Raw genomic sequence first — 11083 nt, 5'->3', positions numbered from 1 at the left:
GAATTTGTGAGGGCAAAAGACTGGAAGCAATGTGGTAAGGGTGGGGGTTCAATAAACTATGGTACATCCACAAATGGAATACCACCCACAGGTGAAAAGAATGAGTTGTGTGTGTAAGAGGCCACCATTCTGCTCTTTGGGAATGACAAAGAAGCAAAGTGATAATTCCAGATGACACGCTCAAATACTATGCGACTAGACTGAGCTGTGATAACAAAGAGACCACACCGGGAATGGATTAACACAAAGGAACTTAATTTGTTGCTGATGTAACATTCGCAGGTAGGCAGGTGAGGAGATTAAGGTGGGGGAGGGGCTCTCCTCCACACAGTGATTCAGTGACCCAGGCTGAGGAAGTCTGACATGGTCAACTCTTCCATTTGGCCAGGAAGCAGAGGAGCAGACCGAAGGTTTATGGTCAGGGGCTGGGAGGGACAGCCCTTAGCTCTGCTTGCACTGTGCTGGAGAGAACTCAGTTCTACGACTACAGTGAGCTTGGGAAACATACTCCATCTGTGTATATAGGAAGGAGGAGGCTGTCTCTGTAATCTGTTAGCCTCAGTTTCCCCTTTAGAACAGGCACAATAATCGTGGCTGCTGCACAGTTCATGGCACAATGTAGTGTATTTAGCACAGCCCCTGGCCTGTAGTGGATACCCAACAAATATTAGTGTGGCAGGCTTTTTGGTTGCATATTTATCAATCATCATTTCCCTTTTCTTCCTTGTCCAGAGGATGCCAATTTTGCATTTGCTCCATGGGGGACTAGATGGATTTTGGTTTGTCTAAGTAAGTTGGGCGACCCTATTCTCTTGGTAGTGACACTCTATTTCTCTTGGAATTAATTTTGCTTCTTGGGTATTTATATGCCCCTCTCTCATTCATAATTTATTTTCCCTGCTCCCTTTTCTCATTCCTTCTGGAATTCCTACAGGTCCTCGGCAGGTGTCCCACCGGTCCCTGGGGCTCTGTTTACTGGTCTGCAATCTTTTCTTTATGCTTCAGACATGATACTTTCCTTTGCTCTGTCTTCAAATTAGCCAATTTTTCCCTTCTATCTGTTCAGATCTGTCTTTGAATCCCGCTAGTGAGTTTTTCATTTCAGTTATTTTCATGTTCAACTTCAGAGTTTCTCTGAGTTTTCTTCTTAGGTCTCTTTGTTAATTCCTATCTCTTTCCATTTTGTACATGATTTTCTTGACTTTCTCCACATCTTTCTTTTATTCTTTGGACATCTAAGGGTTTTTAAAGTCATTGTTTAGTATATCTGCCACCTTGTCTCTGTCAGGGACCGTCTCTGTTGATCTGTTATCCCTCTGAACGTCTTGTGCTTTCCTATTTCTTTGTATGCCTTGAACTTTGTTGATAACTGGACATTTGACTCTAATACCATGGTAATTCTATAAATCCTACTATCTCTGTCACCAGATTTGTTCTTGCTCTGCTGTTGTAGGTACTCTTTGTGCAGAACCCCTCTATGGTGTAAATGTAAGGCCTCCTCAGCTCTCTTCTGAACCTGCCTCTCAACAGCTGCTCTCACTTTCTAAATTTCTCCTTATATGCAGCTACCTTCAAATGTCCTGGTCTTTAACAACAGCTCCTAAAAAGGGGAAAAAGAAGAGAAAAAACGGGAAGGACACGAGCCCTTCCAGCTGCCGGTCACTTTAGCCACACAGAGAAGCACGCAATAATGAAGGGAGGTATAAAAACAAAGGCCGCCTGCCCCTTTATCTGCGCAGCTGTGATCAGAAGCAGCAACCGGTGATGAGAGCGCAGTTCCTGATTCCCCATCCTGACCTCACAGGCGATGTCACACAGGAACATGAGGTCAGCTGCTTGCCACATGGAGCAGGGACACACATAATAACTATTGCACTGAGCACTGACCTTGAATAAAATTATTGCAGTTTTTACAGTCTCCCCCTAGAAGCTGCAAACTTTCCGTAAGCTCCAGAGTTCCAAAATAGTTACACAGACAGAATCTGCCAGTACAGTTATTGTCTAGGTGGGGAGACAAATTTCTGGTCTTTGCTACTTTGTCATCTTCCCAGAATAGTTGGGTCTTCTGTAACTTACAGCGAAAACATCTTAACTCATAAAATACGATTAGAATTGGTGATCTAGCTTTTGTCATGTTCCAACATAGTGAAATGTCTAAGATATATTAAGAAAAGAGATTTTGAAAAAGCTATGAAACGGCTCGCATTTAAAAAAAATTATTTATTTATACATACAAGACCTGGGGTACAGGCCAGAGGTGCGGTGGGTTAGAGGATTCCCCAGAGACAGAGTGGGGAGCAGAACAGGTGGACTGACTGAAATACACTGCTGAGGGGAGCAGCGGGCGGGTCTGCTGCACCATGTGGGTCACCTCCCTGGCTGGGGTCAAACTCAACTGCCGTGGCTGTAGATAGATTCATAGCACTGTGCTTCAACCTCTTGCGCCACCAGGGAGGCCCTCTAACTGCTCACTTTTAAGCAAACCCATGTACCTCAAAGCAGCAGTCGTCCACGGTGACACATGACGCCACTCCCAAAGACCCAGGTCCCCCTCTCACTGCTGATGACTGGAAGCCAGAGCTGCTCTCTGTGCATGTGCTGTAGGCTGGAAATGCCAGACTTAAGGCCTGTCCCCCCACCCCCTTTCAGCTGCAGCCCACAAACAATACTTGGTCTTGCTCACCCATAGGTAGAAAAATCCAGATCTGTGTTCTAAGCTCTCTTCTGGCTGCCCCTCGTAGGCTGAGCCCAACTGCCACAGTGGGGAACTTGCCCGGTAACTGTGAGCAGATTGTATTCCCACTGCTCTTGTTACAAAGGGTCACTGACCTTTCTCCGCCCTTGAACCTGCTCATAGCAGGCAACAGGATTGCTACCCGGTGTGTTTTCTCCTCTGCTCTCCCTCCGCCCTTCCCCTCCCCTGTCCTCTCTGCTCCTCTCCCCTCCCCTTCTATACCCTTACCTGTGTCTCTGTGTCTCTGTCTCTGCCTCTGTTCTTGCTCTTGGAACCCACCCGCCATATTTCAGGAACCAGAATACTGACAGAGCTCCCTTGTTCGGCCCCGAGATCCCCAATGGACAGCAGGCGTCAGCTGCCAGGTGTGTGAATGAACAACCTGCAGGTGATCCCAGCCCCATGCTTTGAAGTTTCCAGCGGAGACTCAGATCTGCACTCCTGAGCCACAGAAACCATGAGAAGTAACACATAACTAGTTTTCAACAGGTGGATTTTGGAATATTTTGTTACACAGCAGCAAATAACAGATACAGCCATGGTCTAGTTACTTGTTTGCTTCTCTTTCCTTCTCCTGGCTTCCACTCCCTTTCCAGTTTCCCCAGGCACACCCCCAGACCACCCCACCTCTGTACCCCATTCTTATCTCAAGGTCTGTTCTTGGGCACCTCAGCAGCGCAACATGTTATTTGGCAAAGAGTATGTAGAAGAATGACAAAACGAAAGTTAGTGTCTCTTGGGGCCTGGGTTTGAGGAAAGTGAACAGAAATGACTATTTTATTTAATAGTGCATTGAATTTTATTTGATACCATGTAAATCTGAATGACTTATATTTTAAACCATTTTCATCATCACTTTTGCCAACACAAAAATTTCCATAAAACCTCAAAGCCATGCTCACCAGACCCAGACTACCAGCCTGTGAGTGACCCATGCCCGGAGCCCTGAGGACCCGTGCCCGGGAAGATGCCCTCTAACCACTGCACCTGGCAGCAGCTGAGCTGGCCATAGACGCTTTATTTTTTTTTATTGTTTTTAATAAACCTAAAAATTGTGGCAAAACATATGTGCCACAAAATTTTCCATTTTAACCATTTATAAGTGTACAATTCAGTGGCGTTAAATACATTCACGTTGTGCAACAATCACTACCACCCTCCCGAAGAGCTTATCCATCACCCCAAGCTCTTTAAGCAGGGCCCCCCATTCCCTGCCCTCCCCTGCTCCTGTGTCTCTGAACAGGACCAAGCTGGGCACCTTACCGAAGTGGGTTCCTACAACATTTACCCTTTAGAGTGTGTCTTACTGCCCTTACTGGCGGTCTTTGAGGCTCCTTGGGTGGACCTCGTGGTCACTGCCCTCTGCGGCCGAGCTCCCAGACACGAGAGCTGCCCCCACCTGCACAGGTGTGGCTGCTGGCCGAGGCTGCGTCTGTGGCCGGCGGACGCGCTTGGCCCAGACAGTCCGTTATGGGCCGGCTCCCGGCGCCTCCCCTTCCCCAGTTCGAGCAGAATTGCTGGGCGAGGGTTAATCAACATTCAGTCATGTTTCCAAGTTTAAATGGAGCATTTGTTTAATTATGTGTAAGTAGCAATACATTGTGGCCATTATCTAAATCACTATTTTATTTCCTGGATGTGGTTTCATAATGCAGGGTTTCTGCTCCAGCCTAGATCATTAACAGAGAAGAGTTAATGAATATAAAAGCGTAAAGGCTAATTACACTTTAATTTACAATCATGGTCTCATTTTGGGACCACATGAAATCTGTTTTGAAAACAATTAAAAAAAAAAAATCTCGCTCTTGCCCTGGAAAGTGGAGGGACCCCGGCCAGGAGCGCAGTTCTGTCTGCCACGTCGGGGCAGAGCGGCAGCAGCTGGCACCGATCCCTTCCCTGGCGCCATTACTGGGAGGCTGGTGAGGCCAAGTTCACCGCCCTGTGACTCTGCTTTTGTTTCCAGCAATTTTCCTCTTGCCTTCAGTGTCTGCTCCTGTGGCTACTGGGGAGAGCCTGGAGGCTCCATCTGGAGCTTCTGAACCTGCTGCTCTGACCTGACCTCACGCAGAGCCTCTGCTTGAATTACCTGGTGCTTCTCAAGGTGGTGGTGATGGATCGGGGGAGACACTGACATTTACTGGGTTTCTACTGTACGCCAGGCACGGTGCTGGGAACTTTTCCATGTATTATTTATTCCTTGAAGTTGTTTCTCAATGGTAATTAGTCTCCTTGAAGTTTGAATTAGTTCCTCTGAAGTATTTAATGGCAGTGTGGTATCATGAAGTCTCTTGGGTATGATAATGGCATTGTAGTATGTAGAAGAATGTTCTTAGTCTTAGCAGATTAAAAGGAGTTCGGGGGTGGGGGGTCATGAAGTCTGTCATTGCTTCCAAGTAACTCACTCGATAGATAGATAGATAGATAGATCTAGAGACAGAAAGCTACAGACGCACAGAGAGATAAAGGGGCAAAGTGTGAATCACTTGAATCTGGATGAGAGTGCGCAGTAGTCATTGCACAAATCTTTAAGTTTTACTATGTTTTGAAAAATTGTATGATGAAAGAAATCATCTCCATGGCCCGCCACGAAATGCTTTACTTTTTTTTAAAATTTATTTATATATATAGAATTGGGGTACAGGCCAGAGATAAAGGGGGTTGAGAGGATTCACCAGAGACAGAGTGGGGAGCAGAGCAGGCAGATGGACTGAAACACACTTTTGAGGGGAGCAGCAGGGAGGCAGGACAGGTCTGCTGCGCCATGTGGGTCAGCTCCCTGGCCGGGGATCAAACTCGTGCTGCAGTGGCTGCCATAGCTTCATAGTTCTGCGCTGTAACCCGTTGCACCACCAGGGAGGACCCTACCTTCTTTAAGTTATTAAATAAACCTCTTTTCTCCCTTAAATTAAGCCCAGTCTTTGTATGATTTTTCATTAGGGATTATTGGAGTCTGGAATAATAATTAGGCAACCAGATAATTTAATCTAATAAAGATATAAAAAGTAAAAAAGCAAAATTAAACCATAAGAGTAGGTAGCCTGTGATAGGGCCCAGTTGCCTTTCGCTTCTGATACCCCCAATTTAAGCTCCCCCTTGCAAAAATTCAGGTAAGAAAATCCCACTAACTGTTGTCCACATTGGGAGGGGGATGGCAGGGGTGAGTGTGGGCTGCTACCACCTGCGGGAATTCGCCCCCTGGAGATACTGGGTGAAGGGGCATGTTATCTGAGGAGATAACGGCAAGGGCTTGAAACAGGAAACTCTGCAAAGAAGCCCAGACATTTCTTTCCAACTCAAACAATGACGTGCATGTAAAAACTTCGTGGATTTCTAACTGGCTTCTGAAAGGCACCGAGCCCCCCAGTCCCGGGCCGCACCCCGCCTGGAGAGGCTGTGGCGGCGGGTGTCCCAGGGGCTTGGAAAAGGGGTTGAGGAGCCCAGCCTGTGTCTTCTGTCTGGTGGGCTGAACAGCCTGTGTGTGAGAAGCGTGGGCTTCAGGAGAGAAGCAGGAGCCGGCAGGGGCCTGGGCGAGCCCACGACTTTGCGAGATGCCTGGGAGGCCCCGTGGCTTTGCCTGATCCTGGCTCCAGCCGCCGTACCTGCCGTGGTGCCCGCGTGGAGGCTCTCGGTAGCGCGGGGTAGCGCAGAGGGCTGCGTGTTGATTGTTCCACCCCCTAAGACACCCGGGGGAGAGGGGCCGCGCCCCAGCGGCCCACTCGGGAGCTCACACACTGAGTGGTCAGTGGGAGTCCGAGGGGCTGATCCGTGGCACGGGGGCCGGCGCCTCTGGCTCTTCACTGTGCCGGTGGCAGGCCGGGTGAGGACTGTGGCGCCGTCAGTCTCTCCTTGAGGGCCGTGGTCCAGTACCGGGGAGCCCTCTCAGTACCTCAGAAAGTTCTGAATCTGCAATGTGGCGATGGGGCCGGTCCATGTGCCCTAGAAGCAGCAGCCCCGCCCCCCCACCTCCTTCCCACTCACAGCGGCTCACCCCCGCTCCCCCCACACCCAGGCCTGGGTTGACTCGGGGATGCTGCTGTGCAGGGCTCAGAGCTGTGCACTGAGAGGCCCAGAGGCGCTGTTGACATGGCCCTGGCAGATCGCCCAGGTTATTATTATTATTTAAAAATTTTTAACAAGTATATATCAAGTATTTTTTTAAATTTATGTATTTTTTACATCATTCGTTTTTTACATGTCCGCCTTTTCCTCTCAGGTGTAGTTACCATACAGCTCCCACCACCAGTTCATAGGGCGTCATCACCATTGTCCCTTTGCTCTTCTGCCCCTATTTTGATCCTGTTGCCACCACCCCCTGCAGAATATCTCTTGTTTACAGTTGCCTGTTGATTTTGATTTTTACTTTGCTATAATTTCCCCCACCTCCCGATTCCTTACATTCCTCCTAAAAGTGAAACCATCCCATACTTTTCTTTTCCTTTCTGGCTTATTTTGCTGTTGCGATAAATGGCATGTGTTTATCTTTTTGACGACTGAGTAATAGTCCATCGTGTATCTGTACCACACGTCTTGATCCAGTCATCTAATTTTGGGCATTTAGATTTCCCAAAATTAACACCATTCCCTGAAAGTGGAAGTAAAATGGACATAAAGGTGTTTCTATCACTCACAGAGATGCCTTATGAATCAGAATAATTCCTATTTGGGGAGTGTGAGACCTTAATCCACTGGACTCCTATTCAACCTCCAAAGCCCAGCTCCAAAACTCCCCCTCTAGGCTGCCCCTACCCTGTGTGTCAGAGGCACTGCTTACTGTTCTGTTCTCCTCTGCCAGACTGGGAGCTCCTGGGTGCAGTTGGGGCTGCAGTGGGTGTTTTCCACTGGCTGCTTGTTGGCCTGTGCCTGCCTCAGTAGCGTATCCCAGGTCAGCCTGGACTGAACCAGGAGCCATGTGGAGTTTCATAAATTGGAGCTGCCAGACACACAGACCAGCAGAATAGCACTGACAGCCTAGAAATAATACCCCGCTTGTGTGGGAAGTTAACTATGACAAAGGAGCCAAGAATGTACCCTGGAACAAGGAAAGCCTCTTCAGTAAAGGGTGCTGGGAAAATTGAACGGTCTCATGCAATATAATAAAACTGGACCACTATCTCACACTACACAAAACTCAAGTTAAAATGGATAAAACACTTGGACTAAGATCTGAAACCATAAAATACATAGAAGAAACATAAGCAAAACACTTTATGACATAAGTTTCAGTGATTTATTTGCCCACGTGTCTTCAGCAGCAGGAAAATCAAAGAGAATTGGGGGCTACATCAGACTAAAAAGCTTCTGCACAGTGAAAGAAACTAACTACGGAATGGGAGAGGATATTTGCACACTTCCAGCTGACAAGAGGCTGATATCAAAGATCTACAAAGAGTTCATCCCACCTAGTGGAAAGAAAACATGGTCCAGTTAAAAAAGGACAGAAGAGCTGAACAGGCACTTCTCCAGGGAAGACAGACAGAGGCCAACCGGCACAGGAGAAAATGTTCCTCGTCACTTATCATCAGGAAACACAAGTCAGAACCACAGTGAGGTCCCGCCTCATACTGGTGAGAATGGCCCAGGGGGCAAGAGACAGAATAAACAGTTGCTGGTGAAGTTGTGGAGAAAAGGGAATCCTCTTTCGCTGAGGTGGAGTATAGACGGGCCCGGCCCCTGTGGAAGCAGCGTGAGATGTCTCAAAAGATTAAAAATGGATTTGTCACAGCAATTCCACTTCTAGGTATCTACTCAAAGGAAATTTGCACTCATGTTTATGGAATCACTATTTACAATATCCATGTTTATTGCATCACTATTTACTATATCCAAGCCATGGAAACAACACAAGTACTCAAGGACAGAGGAGTGGATTCAAGAGGTGGCATACATACATGATGGAATACTACACAACCATCAAAAAGGACAAACCCATGCCATTTGTGGCAACATCGATGGAGACCAAAGGGATTGTGTTATGAGATAAATCAGAAGGAGAAAGTCAAATACCAGATAGTGCCACTTACAGGCGGACTATAGAGAAACCAAACAAAGGTCGGACATCTCCAAAGCCCACCCTTGAAAGCTGAGCATAGAACGGAGGTATTCAGAGGGGTGGGGCAAGAGCAGGTGAGGAGAGAGCACAACAGACTCGGCGGAGGGCTTTGGTGGTGGGTGCGCTAAGGTGACGCCCCCTGAGGGAGAGAGTCTCCAATTCCCAAAGACTGACAACAGTGTAAACCAATGGCACTTCGATTAAAAAAAAATTATCAAAAAAAACAACGGCAACAATAAGAAAAAGCCTAAGGCGGAGCTGGGAGTGTTGGCTGGCTGCCTTTCTCCCCCCCACTTTACAGATGGGAACACTGAGGCCCACCACAGGGAAGGAGCCCAGAGTCCCGCAGTGCGTTAGGAGCCCGGAATGTGATCTCCTCATGGCTGCCTCCTCGTCCTCCTCCCGTGCATGGTGGGGTGCAACCAAGGACCTTCAGAGACACTGGCCAGGGAAAAGGACGCGGAGGTACCAGGCATTGCTCCCCTCCTCCTCCTGCCCCTCGACGTCGCTCCTAAGTAACCTCCTGGGTAAACTCCTGACCTGGGCCGAGTGTCTGGCTCCTTGGGGACATTCTCTGTGATTGCTGTGGGTGGTGGGGTGGGTGCCGGCCGGGGGCCTGCGAGAAGATGGGCCTGCAGTAGCCTGCACCTGAAGTGAATGCCCCTGGGGCTCCAGTTCCCCCAGCTCTACCTCCCCTCCTCAACCAATCCATTTTGTCCTTTCGAGATTTATTCGCAGCCTCAGAGCCTGGAAATAATTTGCTGACAAAGCCCCATCCCCAGCAGGTGCTTTAATTGGTTTTGTGGGAGTAGGTCTGGGAGTGTCTATTTAGCAGGAAACAGAAATGATGGCGGTGCTGCCAGCCCTGCCTCTGCAGTGGGGACCACCAGTGTCTGTGGTGGGGGAGGGCGGCTCTGAGGAAGCAGAAGCCAGGCCACAGGGAGCCCTGGCCCTTTCTCTGGGCTGAAGGCTGCCCTCTCTCCAGCCCTGGCTCAGCCTCAGAAGCAGGACAGGGCAGCTTCTTGTCCTCACAGAGCTGGGGGAAGGCGTGGGAGGGAGGCCAGGGGCCAGTGGGGGCAGGACTGGGTTGAGGCTGGGGACCCCTAAGCTTCCTCTAGGAGAGGCTGCTTTGTGGGGTGGGCGGGGGGGCTTCTATAACACAAACCCCACTTGTAACTCCTTGACTCACATTCCTTCTATGGCTCCCCACTAGTTTCAGAGGGAAGCCACGATGCTTAGCAGGGCATTACATGCCCCCCCCCCGTGGTCTGACTGACTCTGACGACGCCCCAGCCTGCACCCTCTGTTCCCATGTGCAGCTGCTCCCCACTGGTAGTCTCTTTTCTTCCCTACCAGCCACCATGTGCCCCCCACTCATCCTGCCCTGTGTGAACCCTGCATGGGACCCTCCCAGGGCTGAGGGAGGGTCATTTCCCAGATGATGAAGCTCAGAAAGGTTAAGTCACCTGCCAGAGGTCACACAGAGGACGAGAACCGGGGTTCAGGCCTATCTACTGCCCAAGCCAAGTCGCAGAGGGGACGAGCCAAGCTGCTCCAGGCCTCTAAGCTCCATGTAGTTCCCTGAAACGCTCCAGCCTTTTTCCACTGGGAAACTCCTATTTAGCCTTCAAAGCCCATTGATGGCACTTCCTTGGGAACTCTTCCCTGACGGATACCCACGTCTAGTCTTTCCTCTGGACTTCCCCGAACCTTCACTCCGCTCTGATATCTGGGTTTGTATCAGTGTCATCTCCGCACCGCCTCCAGCCGCCTCCCTCTGAGCTGTCGTTGATCCCACAGTGTGGGGACAGCTCAGGAGGTTCAGAGGTCCTGAGCCCTGGACCTGCCTTGGGTGTCACAGAGCAGCCCAGACCTCAGCTGTGACCACAAGCAGAGTCTCAGGGCGCCGCACACTCCGTTTGCCCATCTGTGAAATGGGGAGGCACAGCACTTGGGCCCTCTGAGGGCCTCCGCTCGGGAGGGAACCTCGGGCAGGCGACGGGCGTGCCCAGGACACCCCTGAGTGCGTGATGGTGGGCAGCCATGCCCCATGCCTGGGGCCACCACGCACAAGGTGGTGCTGAAGCCCAGCTGGCAGGCCGGGGCACCATGGTGCACGCCCTGAGCAGGGTCCGAGTGTGTCTCCAGTCAGGGCCGGGCCTCAGCTGTGCTGCCCCTGTGCTGTGAGCCAGGCCACCCCTCCTCCCTAGGCCCGGGGTTCAACCCTAGAAGGGAACAGCCACCAAACAGCAGCAGGGGTCTGCTGCAAGGATGCAGCCAGCACACCCAGGGCCTGGCCT

The sequence above is a fragment of the Condylura cristata genome, unplaced genomic scaffold (genome assembly GCF_000260355.1).
Source record: "Condylura cristata isolate star-nosed mole 26May11 unplaced genomic scaffold, ConCri1.0 scaffold00006, whole genome shotgun sequence".
Classification (NCBI taxonomy): domain Eukaryota; kingdom Metazoa; phylum Chordata; class Mammalia; order Eulipotyphla; family Talpidae; genus Condylura; species Condylura cristata.
The sequence above is the reverse complement of the archived record's forward strand: the minus strand, read 5'-3'. Positions refer to the sequence as shown.